The following is a 14,864-nucleotide window of genomic DNA, read 5'->3' on the forward strand; positions in this document are numbered from 1 at the left end:
CCTGGTCAGTGCCTGGAAAGGAGACCTCCTGGGAAAACTACGTAGCTGCTGGTAGATGTGTTAAGGCTGATTTCTGCTTCTGCGTTGGACCTACGCCGTATCCTCTACGCCGCAAGTTACGTATTGGTTTTAATTTACTTATTCGTTGTTGTCCGCATCAATATGCAATCACACATGCAAGATCGCGAGTGGGCAGTGTCCACAGGCATGTTGATGGAAACCCCAGTCTCAAGGCAAAAGCCGAAGAAAGGACTTTTTTTACACTGTCATTGCATGCGTTTGAGATGCACCTAAAGTATCAGCAGTGATGGAGGCAGATTGGGGCTTTTCTTGCACCTTGAGTTGTTGTATGTATTACAAATAAAGCATCTCTAGTTGATTAGTAGATTAATATAAGGAGATCTGGCACTGAATGCGTTTGTGAAATTATGCAGTGCCCGTGGCCGCTGTTTTCAGCTAGCTTGTGCACTGACTAGCACTTCAACCGATTGCTGTTGCGGAGACTATTCATTCCGTTGAAATCACAAAACGAAATGAGGAATTGACGCGTAGAATTGACGCGTAGTTACATTTTTGAAGAGGTGCGAGTCAGAGTAAGTCATAGGGGTGCACGCACAACACAGCCTATGGCTTAGCTAAATGACGAACACTTGACACAGAAGTATAATTAGTGAGGCCAGCAGGGGGTGCTCACCCTGTGGTCTGTGTGGGTCGTAACACCCCAGTGATGGGGAGAATGTACGGTCAAAAAAGCACTCTATCGGATGGGATGTTAAACCGAGGTTCTGATTGTCTGTGGTCATTAAAAATTCCAGAATGTCTTGGCGTGTAACCCTGGCATGCTGGCCAAATTTGGATTTTCCACCAGAATATCACTTTTACCTTGGACGTCACTCCCTTTCACATTCAAATGAGTGGGTTATATGTATTATTCTGTTCATATCATTAATTGGTTTTATTTTTCTGTTTCTCTTGCCTCCTCAGAGCAAATGCCCTGGCAGGTGTTCACATACATGTAGGTACAAGCCATGCAGGACCGCACCGGCCTCATTATTAAGACGTATCACATGCAGTCCAGCATTGATCTCAGTTGGCTTCGTTCTGCTGAGGTTTAATCAGTATTCTTCCCAGGGCCCTGTCCTCTTCCACACACTGGCTTCCTGCCCTGCTCCCCTGATCTGGCAAAATAACATTGCAAATTTGCAAAAATACATTATTAATTTTCCATGAGGTATGCCAGACGGCACCCGTTGACAAACATTCCTTTCATTTTTTTTTCTTTTCATTTTTCATTTCCTGTAGTGCACCTGAGACACCTCCTGCACCTTAACACCCTCCCCCTGCCCCCCTCCGCCTCGATTCAGCCAGCTACTGAAATGATATCGGCTAGGAAATCATTTTGAGAACATCACAGCAGAATAGAGCACCCTGGCTGGCTGTGTGTGTGTGTGTGTGTGTGTGTGTGTGTGTGTGTGTGTGTGTACACTTTTTTCTATAACACCTTGCTCACAAAATCATTCCCCTCTGCTGTGAATGAGAGAGAGTGAGAGAACCAACCCTCACAATCACAAACTCAGCTTTTTCAGCTATAAAAAAGACACTAGTACTGACATCTACTGAGTTTACATAAACATCTGTTCTCCATAGTTTTAGAGGCGGGCATTCAGTAGAGCCTATTATGTTAAAATGGGAGATAACTGTTCACACAGCAATTACTATGGACTTGTTTATCCATCACAAGTTAAAGCTACATTAGGTTCAAATACTGCTGTTATTGAAACAGCTATGCCACACTTAAAATGTGTGGATGGCATCACTTTAGAAAGCAAAATATCAAACTAAGAGCCATCTCCAAATAAATGTTGCCAGGTATTTTTTTTAGAACTAACCTTTTTTGGAATTACTTTGATGCACAAGAGCTTTTTTTTCTTTCTTTCATTTATCAGTATGAGCTGATGATGGATAATTAATCCACCTATTTTAACCTTTTTGATCCAAAGGGCTTCCATTGTCCACAACAATATTTAAAGATCCAATGATTTTTCCCAGTTGCTTGTGATTATTAGGAGGATTTTAAATGAAAAGTACAATTTCTAAAATGGTATTTACATTTTTTGTTGTTGTTGTTAGAGCCTTAGAGGCATTAGAAAAATGTAAAGCATTACTTGAAAAAATTCAAGTAATTCAAAGTCAAAAATAGCTGACAAAAAAATACCCCCCCCCCCCCCCCCCCACACACACACACACACACACAAAAAAAAAAAGAGAGATCCGGAAAGTTAATATGTATAATACACCATAAAGTGCGTATCATATGCACGCGAAAAACAGCGTGGCATAGACACGTGCGTATATATTCCACGACATTGCCAACACAGTCTCACCCCTACTCGTCAAATGTTGCCGAACGGTCAAGGGACCCTGACGTCAGCTGTTGACGCACAGGGTACCCCTAAATCGCCATTTTTCGACGTACTGGGTAATCCACTGATTTCAATGAGAAACCTAGGACGTCATAAACAGACGTGTTGGGCATGTGAATGTTATCGTTATGATGGAATATATTGGGTTATAATTTTTACATTATGACATGTTGGAGTGTGATTCTCAATTTAATCAGCCAGCACAATTGTATTTACATTTATTTACGCTATGATACACGTTTGAAACAGCAGTCAAACCCCACCCCGCCCTAAACCTACCCATTTGCGTATTATATGATATAAAACACAGACTGTAACAGACAACAGGCACACTTTATTGAAAAAGTCCAACTATTCCGAGGCCAAACGATTGAATTGTGTGAAGAAAAGACCCAAAAGCAATCTCTATCCGCGCCGCGCGCGCCCCGGCGTCACACTGAAGACGCCACAGGTAGACCCCTCGGCGTCACGCGATGGACGAACTGGGAACCCAATTGCTTTCAGTGGGAAACCTTTGGCGTCAACATTAGACGGCAATTCTATCGGTATGAAATCGCGCTGAAGAAGTCTCATTCAGAACACATCGCGATGTTTGGCATCAGATCACGTGTGCCACATGTTGCTGAGTAGTCATACATATTATGTCCTAATATTTGATATAAAGTATTTTCTGCTTGTCGTTATCGATCATTTTCAGTCACTGCATTGTATCTGTCATCATCTCCACTGAGGCTTTGCATTTCTTTGCTTTCTAAATAAACACACCTTGCTAATAGGGTGATTAAACACTGTCACGTGACGTGCTATAGACCTTTAAACATTTGTTAATATTTAATAATAATTACTAGTGTAGTTCCAACGTGGCATTTGTAGAAGCACAATTAAAAAAATAAAAAAAATAAACACTTGCCATGCGTTTACCACAGTATTGGTAGTTTTAATGTGATATTTGTTGTAAATAAACAGTAACCACAACAATTACCATGCTTTAAATGCATTTTAATGTAAAAACCAAATATTGTTATTTAAATAGTATAGTATATCCAGAGCTGTATTTGTATATGAAGAGTTCAGATGCAAAAGCCTCAAAAAGCCACTTCGGTCACATGACATCAGATATTCAATTATTTTTTATTATTATTAACGTCCCGTTTGCATGTAAATAATGTATGTGATCACAAAATCAAGTGCGTTATCTACATTTTCAAACAAATTCATATGATATAGCTTGCTATTATATACTTTTAATAATGGGAATGCACACATATCTGTGAACTTATAAATGTATTTAACATTTAATTATGCATCGTTTTTTACAGAAATAAATCCTACAGTTATGTATAAACTGACAACATCATCATCATGTCCTGTCCTGGGCACATTGGGCAACATGTGTCCTCCAACATATTCGATCTGTGGCCACGTTTTCACATCTTCTCATGGAACACCGGCATTGAGGTCTTCGTGAAACATCTGTCTCATATCTTCCTTGGTTTTCCCTGTCTCGTGCGTCCTCCTGGTGGTGTCCACTTCATAAGTGTTTTTGGGTGTTGTTGTTTGGGCATGCATAGGACATGTCCAGTGAAGTGCACCCTTTGCTCTGTCACAGTGTCTCAAAGTCTTCACGTGGAGTCTGTGGAGTCTTATGATCTCTTTGATATATGCAGAACCAATATTCATAAACTGTTCTTGATGTCTGCCTATGCCTTTATCATCAGGAGTTTTAGTGAAGGACATCTATTGCCATCCACTAGTTCTAGTCATGCATTGACTTCATGATGCTATAGTCCAATGTATATTTCTGCATTTGTTGTTTGTTTGAACAAATGAAGATAGTGAGAGTTAATACCTTTTGAAATCAATAATTATTCATTAAAACTTTTATTACAATGGTCACTAAAGTACATGTCCACCATAACTACCTCTATCATTATTTCACTACCTATCATTATATCACTACCTTATTAATGTAACCGTAACATGAATTTACTTTATAGAAGTATTTTCTTACTGAAAATGGTTAACATTTACAATAATCATCAACTATTTTAATTGGCATTTAATTTAGTTACAATAAAAGTGAACAATAATCGCAAATATATAGTATTAAAGTTTAGAATGTAAAATGTTATTTTTTTTGCATATATATATATATATATATATATATATATATATATATATATATATATATATATATATATATGGGCACTACATTTGTATTTAAACTGTTTGACATTAAATATTGGAATATGCTTACAAAATTCTGTGCATTCATTGTGCTTTTGTTATATTTGTTTTAATTCCAAGAGTTCAGATTGTAAAGGATGGCTTAAAGAAGTTTATGCTTGTAGACCATTGCATAGAAAAAGGATTCTCTTTCAAATATATTTATTATGCATCAGTTTAACCACACAAAGAAGACGTTCGTTTTAAAATGTGAGTTTTATTATTTAATTAGAATAAATAAATATTTAGCCTATATTTAGAATAAATAATATTTAATATTTATTATAATAAATATAATATTTAGCCTAAATATTAATTCTTTAAGGAATCTACCCCTTCAGTTGAACCGGATGAGATGTGATATAATTTACCATAAATGGACAAGGAAGTGTGACGCCTGTGTTCAGCTGGGTTGTCATTGGCTGTGACTTTATCGCAGAACGCGCTGTGATTGGACTATCTGTTTTAACTCATATAAAACGGCGTTTCATGTTACAAAGTATGTTTTGGTGTTATTACGTCAGTAATACGTTAAGCTAACTATAAAGTGTCGCTATGTTCTGAGAAATGACTCCTTTACTGAGAACCCAACCCTAACCCTAAGCATTTCTGCACACTTCTATGAACTACAGCGCCATGTTTCCCATTGCATTGATACAATGACAGATATATGGGTAATGTAGTTTAAAAGGTTTCATAAAGAAACAATAAATGTTAAGTAAATAACATATTTAATGGACAACTGGATATTAAAATATGTTCATTGTGTAAACCTATATGACATATATGAGGGCCAAGCTGAAATTGTATATTTTACTGTGAGCACTTTTAAAAAAACCTTTATGGCAGCTTTCCATATATGTCTGAAAACTGTGGCCAACATTATTTAGTAAACATTGCATATGCAGTTGTCCTGCCAATTTTCTCTGTGATATGCTAACCAGACTTTGAGTTAAAGCCATTTGAAATACGCTTTTTTTTTGCTCTTCCAGGGGCCACTTCTGGGTCCCTGGAGGTGTAAGGGCAGTACAACATACACAGATCTATTCTCCTCATCACGGACAACAAACTTTGAGTCACATTTAAATATCAGAGTATTTTGTCTTTTCTATTCTAACGTCATGCTTGTGTATAGGTTTTGATATTGTAAGACCATCTGATGAAATACAGAAATATTTGAAAGAAATGTTGTAAAATAATAATTATTAAGTTCTTTTATTTTATGGATAAACACTAATAAATATAATGGATGAACCTGCAACAACTTGCCATTATCCACTTTCCAGAGTAAACAAAAACTATTTATATTATTTACACTTCATAATTACTATTAAATATAGGACCATGCACCATTAAGTAAAATAACAAGAGACATTGTCACAATTTCATCTACACCCTCTTCACGTACCTGGCATCGAAAATGTGCATGCTTTAATTTGTATTGCAGTAGTAGATGTACCAGAATGATCAACATGGATCATCTTCAGTTAAGCTTGAAGTGTTTGTAATCCTTCCCTTTATTTCACTGAAAACTGACATACTTGTCACAGCATGCAAGTATATACAACTTTTTGGAGCATTGTACCAAATATAATATAACCAGATAAAAAAATGTTTACTTCTCAAGTAAAAATATTCTTGGTAATTAATTAGATAACCTAAATAAACTTGTTGAATGTGTATTTACTGTACCAAACACCATACAGAATACTCACCATACTTTATCACTCAACACTTTATTGGAGGATACAGTATACAGTTGATAAAATAGAATAAAGTCAAATTAGATTCAAGATAAATAAAAATGGGTTTTAAAAAACACATTAACATCATATTAATCCATTCACAGCTGCTGAAGCCACACAAATGAGTGCCACATAATCCCATCCAGTCAACTATGATACAGAAAACAGATTTGATATAGTGTTGGAAAATAATGATTCATTATTACAACTAGACTGGTTTCTGTCTCTTCCCTCTATCATGTTCATGTTCTTCTTCTTCTAAACAGTTCGCCCACTTGTACCCTACAGTATAATCAATGTACAGATGATGTGATCACTGATGTTGTGTCGCCTTTTCTCAACCAGAGGAAGAAGTCGTATAATCCGGCGTTCTCCAGTCCTGGTCTAAAAGTAAAACAACAAACACAATTCATATTAAGTTTAATGTACAGTCAGGTTAACCTATGTTCTTCAGTAAACTCTCCACCTCAAAATGGGCAGAAATGCCAATTCCTGATTTAAATTTACAAAGCAGCAGCCAGTACATAAAATAATATACACATTGAAGCATTATGTATAATATTTCAGCCCATAATATTAGCCAAGTACTGAACAAAAACTAATTTACCCATATCAACAGCAACCTTTTAAACAGTAGATCTTTTAGAAAGAACTAACCAGATATTTCAAAGAACATTTACTATTTGATTCCTAATATGTCCCAACTCATTATCTTCTAAAGCTACCCAGAACCATCCATGGTCTACAAAACAATGGAGAAATACATGGAGTTTATAACAACTAAATGCTTTTTCCCACACTTGCATGCTTTTATCTAAGACAAACAGACGGAGTAGTTTTTAAAAACTGAAGGCCAAAAGTGTAATAATAATTGTATCAAAAAGGGAAAACAAATATTTACCATTTTAAATAAATCCAAGATACAGAACCTCATTTGCTTATTTTAGGAGTTATTAAAAGATTTAGACATGAATAATGGTACGTATTTTATCAGAGTAGAAAGAATGATCACTGTTGAAATGAATAGTCCTTTGAGAGATCAAAATCAAATTTTGTACTACATATTACAGCATCGCTTCAATACAAGACATACCAATGGACTTGCGCACTTTTCTGTCTTCTTCGGGCACAAGATGTCCATCTTCCTTCCTCACCCTAAACAAAGGACTTATTTTCTTAGCTTGCTTCGATATAAGGTCTGGTCTTTCTTCTCTTCTGTAAAACAAGAAAGTCTCACTTACTCTGTGCAAATACTATTGTTTTTAAAACATATAAATAAAGACAGTTAAAAGTATGTAATAGGAAGCTATATCATAAGAATTTGTTTGAAAATGTAGATAACTCACTTGATTTTGTGATCACATAAATTATTTACATGCAAACGGGACGTTATAAACAGTGCAAGTGATCTGATTAAGAAAAAATAATTGAATATCTAATGTCATGTGACCGAAGTGGCTTTTTGAGGCTTTTGCATCTGAACTCTTCATATACAAATACAGCTCTGGAAAAAAAAATTAAGAGACCACTTAACATTTAGAAATCCATGTTAAGTGGTCTCTTCATTTTTTTTCAGAGCTATATGTACGAGAATCATACGAATTTGACAACTTGTTAAATCTTGTGAATTATTAAGACTTTGGGAATATGTTCTTACTGATTGAGATATGGGATTTGTAAGAATAAGTAACAACAAATGCTAAATAAAATGTTTGATAAAGGCTTCAAACCAACTCATACATACCATTACAAATATTTGCTGTTGCAGCTTTTGGTTTTCTCCGTTACTTCTCCACAAACAAGAATGGGTTGACTGAGTCCGAGAGGCCCTTTTGGTCTTTTCAGGTAAAAAAAAAAAAAGAAAGAGAGAAAAAAGTCATAATATATAATATATAGCATTATAAAGTATACTATTTAAATAACAATATTTGGATTTTACATTAAAATGCATTTAAAGCATGGTAATTGTTGTGGCTACTGTTTATTTACAACAAATATCACATTAAAACTACCAATACTGTGGTAAACGCATGACAAGTGTTTTTTTTTTATTTTATTTTTTTTATTTTTTTTTATTGTGCTTCTACTACAAATGCCACGTTGGAACTACACTAGTAATTATTATTAAATATTAACAAATGTTTAAAGGTCTATAGCACGTCACGTGACAGTGTTTAATCACCCTATTAGCAAGGTGTGTTTATTTAGAAAGCAAAGAAATGCAAAGCCTCAGTGGAGATGATGACAGATACAATGCAGTGACTGAACATGATCGATAACGACAAGCAGAAAATACTTTATATCAAATATTAGGACATAATATGTATGACTACTCACCAACATGTGGCACACGTGATCTGATGCCAAACATCGCGATGTGTTCTGAATGAGACTTCTTCAGCGCGATTTCATACCGATAGAATTGCCGTCTAATGTTGACGCCAAAGGTTTCCCACTGAAAGCAATTGGGTTCCCAGTTCGTCCATCGCGTGACGCCGAGGGGTCTACCTGTGGCGTCTTCAGTGTGACGCCGGGGCGCGCGCGGCGCGGATAGAGATTGCTTTTGGGTCTTTTCTTCACACAATTCAATCGTTTGGCCTCGGAATAGTTGGACTTTTTCAATAAAGTGTGCCTGTTGTCTGTTACAGTCTGTGTTTTATATCATATAATACGCAAATGGGTAGGTTTAGGGCGGGGTGGGGTTTGACTGCTGTTTCAAACGTGTATCATAGCGTAAATAAATGTAAATACAATTGTGCTGGCTGATTAAATTGAGAATCACACTCCAACATGTCATAATGTAAAAATTATAACCCAATATATTCCATCATAACGATAACATTCACATGCCCAACACGTCTGTTTATGACGTCCTAGGTTTCTCATTGAAATCAGTGGATTACCCAGTACGTCGAAAAATGGCGATTTAGGGGTACCCTGTGCGTCAACAGCTGACGTCAGGGTCCCTTGACCGTTCGGCAACATTTGACGAGTAGGGGTGAGACTGTGTTGCCATTGCACACTCGTACTATTTATACGCGTTTTCGTGAGAATAGCCTGGAAATACATTTGTTTAAAATCTTATCAAATTTATTACAAATAAAAAACTTTTCCATGGCTAAAGTCAGATTACACTCTATTCAGCAAAAACTCTGCCACAATAATATGTGAGCAGCATGAATGTAACCTATTAACTATTTAATCCTTAAAATAATTTGAACGCATTACAAATAAATGTCCATTGTTTCACACACACCCTCTAACACTTTTTTAGCATTATACACTACCGTTCAAAAGTTTGGGCTCAGTAAGAATTAGCTAGAACTAGAATTAATAAATAGTTTTATTCAGCAAGATTGCATTACATGTGTCAAAAATTTAAAAAAGTGTTCTATTTCAGATTAATGCTGTTTGTTTTTTTGTTTTTTAAACTTTCTTTTCATCAACTGTTCAACATGGATTTCTCATTACAGTATCACAGTGATTGGAATAATGATTTGTTTGCAATATAATCAAATGCATAAACAAACAGATGTTCTTGCCACATTTCAAAAAAAATCACTCATACATACCTTTGCAGAACAAACTTAACCCGCAAACTAAATGCTCCCGTGATGTCTTCCGTTGTGAAAGCTTTTTCATCTCACTGTGGCATAGACGCAGGCGCCTGGGAAAAAATGAGTGCCATGATGCCGCTGCACTCTATTTGAGTGTGCTTGTCGTGCGTTTATTTAAATAAGTTTAAATTAACGAACTTGAGCACACAAAAGATGCAACATATGTGAACAGACTTAGTCAGTGGTTAGATCAGAGTAGCAGTCAATAAACAGGACAATTAGGAGACATACAGGACATTTAGGCCCAATAAACATGACGTCCCGGCTAATACACTGTAAAAAAAAAAAAAAAGGCAAATTTTGAAGTTTTGCAGTAAAAAAGTTATTTCAACTTAAATTATGTTAAACTGACTTTAAAAAATGAGTTACATCTTGTATAACTAATAAAAACAAGTTTAACATTACTTAACTTATATTGATGAGTTAAAACAATGTAAAAACATATGTTGTCATAACTTATTGAACATATAATTTTTTACAGTGTAGTTGTTAATAGGACAGTTTGTAGCCCTACTTTAATATCAGGCTGTGTTTAATATTATAGAGCACAAAAATATCCCCAAGTCGTGCGTGTATCTTTATTTATCATTGCAAGGTTGTCTACCTGTCTACATTTCATATTTCAACATGTTTCTGATGATTTCACACATTTTAGTCTGGCAATAGTTGAAGTAGCCTACAATGTGACGTTTATGCACCAATAACCCTAATATAAGTGAGAATAAATGTTTTACCTTAGAGCATTTTGAAAAGTTAAGGAATCTTATGGTTCAAACTAGGCTAAACTAAAAAAAAAAGTGTTTAGATTTATCAGCCCATATACCAGTTATTGGCTTTCAAATATAAAGAACTATCGGTTACCGGTATCGGACAAAATGTTCATATCGTTGCATCCCTAAAATATAGTCCTTAACAGGATTCTCTCAATCTCTAGAAATCACACTTTTTTGAGGGGGTGGATTAAAAGAAGAAATACCTCTTTTTTAGTTGTTTTGGATTATTTTGAGCTTGCTCTTTTTACGTCATATTGAGCCCCCCTTGGAAGTTTGCTGAGCCTCTTTACTAAGCAAAACGCCTTAGTTCACCTAGAAATGATAATTCTGTCATCATACACTCCTCCTTATGATGTTCCAAACCTATATGACTGTCTCAGTGTTTCTTTGGTCCATACAATGAAGGTCAGTGGCAGTATATTGCTATCCATTGCAGGTAACATTCAAACATTTTAAGTGTACACTCTCTCTTTGAAAATACAAATAGTGCAAGATGTCACCCTGACTGTCTCGGCCTTTGCATTTGTACTGTATGATTATATTTAATCTTCTGTTCCCAGTCCATATTGGGTGAGGTCCCAGTCTCCACGCTGCCTGCGTGAAATTGGGGTGCATGAAATTGAGAGGGTGAAGAAAAAAAGAAAAAAAATTAAAACTAGAAAAATAAAATACTGTCTGTGACTCCTTTAGGCTGTGTATCCTCTGCAGTTTACCAAACTCACAAATCCAATTTTAAAATGGTATTTGCTGGTTACAAGCACATGACCTTGAAATTGGATAGATATGCTGCACTACAGGCCTTTTCTGCACTCTATGCTTATCCACGGTTGACTGTCGGCTCATTTTGGTCCGGATCATGAAGTGAGTCGCCACATGATCCTGGAAGTGTCTCCACGGCATTGCTGATGTGCCACACTTCATCGGGAGGAACATGAGAATGGCCTTCAAATTCAACACCATGGGGACAGAATGACCACACTTTTCAATATAATAAAATGGTTGTCAACAAGAAAGCATGGAGTATGGAGTACTTTTATTATACATTTATGGTGCATATAGATTTTTTCCCCCTTAACCTTTTATGGTTTTAACATGAGGTTTAGTAAATAATTACACAGTTTTCAGGTTTACATATCAAGATGGAATTACGCCAGAATGACAAACTTGCATCTATTGTCTGTTATTCTTGTAAAGGGCATGAGGCACCTAAAGCCTCCTGCATCTCCACAGAGAGATGTCAGAGCCCAGCGCTGCCTTATCGTAATTCAGGATGGCACTCCAGCACAAGTGTCATTCACTGGAAGTGTGTGGGTCTTGTTTTACTTTTCTTGTGAAACGATGAAAAGTTGGTTGGATGCAGCCTTCTGACATGTTTTCTTTTAATGCTTTTACTGTTGTTACCAATGACACCTGAGGTCAAAATCATACACTATACATATTTTGACTAAGGGTTTAAGGGTTGGTCTTGTTAACCCATGTTGGTAGATGTTGTATCTACACAATCCAACTAAAACAACAACAACGTATTTCTCCTTTGATTATCCTTTGAGTTGCTATAAACTTCCATTTAATAGTTAGGGGTCAGTAAGATTTTTTAAAGATATTAATACTTTTATTCAGCAAGGACATGCTAAATTGACCAAAAGTGACAGTAAAGGTATTATATTTTAAATAAATGCCATTATTTTACCCTTTAAAGGTGCCCTAATATTTGAAACAATATGTTAAATTGTTCTTTGATATCAGTGTGTGGCTTATTTAAGGGCAAAAATGGTCCAGATACGGTTTTACAGGTCCATTTACAACCCTATAAATTGATTTAAAATATTAATTTAATAGATTGTTGCTAGGCAACGCCGCTTCTCCACCCACAAATCATGTTAACTATACTATTAGTTTTAGATTTTATTAAATTTTCTTATGTTTGTGACTAGTCAAACAGTCTAGGTACAATTGGGACTGTTGCTGATTGCTGGCAGCCACTGAGAGGACGTTGTTCACCGTTCGTTGTTTTTTCACCGCTTCTCTGATGTTTATGTTTGAATTGTTACGGTTGGTTCTGGTTCGAAGGACATTTGATGTTGCTCACTGCGGCTGCTCTCTCTTCTGGGTGTTGGGTGCTCACTGGTGGTCTCCCTCGGGCTTGAGCTGCATGGTGGCTGAAGTTTGTACCGGGCTAGCATCATCAGCGTCCGGCATGATGTTGGGATGTTCCGCTTCTCGGCTGCTGAGTCTCCGCTGTGCCGCTGTTCCGTCTGCATTGTGGCGGTGGAGCGTCTAGGACTTCAGCGCCGACCCTGGTGTGTCCACAGAATGCCCGGTAAACTTTGTTTGCCTCCTGCATGGTGCTGCGGCGATCCCCATCATCTGGTCTTCAGCTCTCATGCCTTGGCAAAGTAATCAGGACACTGCCGAATTGGGAATATGTAGCAACAGAGTCTCTTGCGCTGGGAGAAATGTAATACATGGAGTGGACCACAGTGTACTGGAGCTTACAGAGACTTCCACCATCAACTCTGTTTCTGTTCGGTTTTCTGTGTTGGTTGATTGTTTGTATTATTCTATATTTTTACTTGTTATTCTTTTTTTTTTTTTTTTTTTTTTCCTTTGTTGCCCTTTGAGATTCTTTGGAATGAAAAGTGCATTATAAACAAAATCTATTATTATTATTATTATTATTATTATTAATGTTGAGCTCTGCTCTGATTAAATTATTTCAGCCAATCAGCTTGATTTATTAACAGCACACAGTATTTCAGTTGTTTAGCAAAGCGGCTCGTGAGGCTTTCCTGTAGCTCAACCAGTAGAGCATGGCGCTAGCAACGCCAAGGTCATGGGTTCGATTCCCAGGGAGAGCAAGAACTGACAATAATGTAAAATGTGTACCTTGATTGCAATGTAAGTCGCTTTGGATAAAAGCGTCTGCCAAATGCATAAATGTAAATGTAAATGTCCTGACAGAACACAGCCCGACTGAATGACACTTTAAGCAGAACATCTTAAATGGAGATTGCTAAAAAGCAGCTTACTTGTTCAGTGGAGTTTTCACATCGTCCGTGTGCGATATGAGCTTGCGTGCATATGGTTGCCAGATTATACATGTTTAGGTAAAACACTGGATATTATACGTGTTCTTTTCACAGAAAAGCGCTGTTTGGGGGATTTAATTTTTTTTAAATCTGGCAACCGCAAGCAAGAACGCTCTTCATTCCCTCAGACAAAACCAAAACCATATATATATATCTTTAAAAAAAATTAATAGCCTTGTCAAATGACTATCGTTTTAACTTATATGGTGGAAAAGGTGACGTTTGCTAGAAGGATCGAGTGAACGATCTGTAAGCAACATATCTACGGTTGTATTTTGTGATCAGTGTTGGGAACGTTACTTTAAAAAAGTAATTAGTTATAGTTACTCACTACTTGTTCCAAAAAGTAACTGAGTTAACTGAATTACTCTATAACTATTTGCGTTACTGTAAAAAAAAAAAAAAAAAAAAAAAAAAAAAAAAAAAAAAGTTGCTATAAGTCAAATAATTTAGATTTTCACAAGTCAGTTGAAATGAGTAGAACAGAAAAGTGTTTATAACTTTTTTTAAATGTTCAAATATATAAAATAAATTGGATGTCCCCAATATTAAATGTTAAATGAATGAAATGGACACTAAATAGAATATAAGTCGAAGTACTCTAAGAAGTGCTATTCCACCATACGTCATAGTTCTCCTTTTTAATCCGCTTAGAAAAGCGTCACGTTTTACTTTATGTCACCGTACTTGATCGTTCAACTATTGGTGTAACTGTATTTAAATAGGGAAAACGTGGAGGTGTTTGGTCGCTTCTAACTTGATCTCTGTTTGGTACCATAGTGAATGAACTGGGCTTAGAGGGCTAAGAGAAATGCTATCAGATCGTCACCGCACGTCAGAGAGATTAAGTGCACGCACTGAGACGAGAGGTATTTATCAAATCGTTTTAGTTAAGGGAATACGATTTTAAGTTTAATATGAAAAAGCGGTGAAGTATCCCTTTAAGATTGTCTTTTTTAAAATACAGATCAGATAGTCCAACAAAGCGTAA

General features: G+C 36.2%; 1 long non-coding RNA gene and 1 other non-coding gene across 2 annotated transcripts; one reads left to right on the forward strand and one right to left on the reverse strand.

Moving 5' to 3' along the window:
* Window positions 1-6,480: 6,480 nt before the first annotated feature.
* On the reverse strand, window positions 6,481-8,936 carry LOC137048340 (uncharacterized). Its single transcript, XR_010899388.1, has 4 exons — window positions 8,732-8,936; window positions 8,139-8,231; window positions 7,488-7,609; window positions 6,481-6,778 (listed from the first exon to the last, which is right to left on the reverse strand). It is a non-coding gene; the product is annotated as an uncharacterized lncRNA (long non-coding RNA).
* A 4,631-nt stretch (window positions 8,937-13,567) lies between these two features.
* On the forward strand, window positions 13,568-13,642 carry trnaa-agc (transfer RNA alanine (anticodon AGC)). The gene has a single exon. It is a non-coding gene; the product is annotated as a tRNA-Ala (tRNA).
* The last annotated feature ends 1,222 nt before the right edge of the window (window positions 13,643-14,864 follow it).

The sequence above is a fragment of the Pseudorasbora parva genome, chromosome 19 (genome assembly GCF_024679245.1).
Source record: "Pseudorasbora parva isolate DD20220531a chromosome 19, ASM2467924v1, whole genome shotgun sequence".
In the NCBI taxonomy this organism is placed as follows: Eukaryota; Metazoa; Chordata; class Actinopteri; order Cypriniformes; family Gobionidae; genus Pseudorasbora; species Pseudorasbora parva.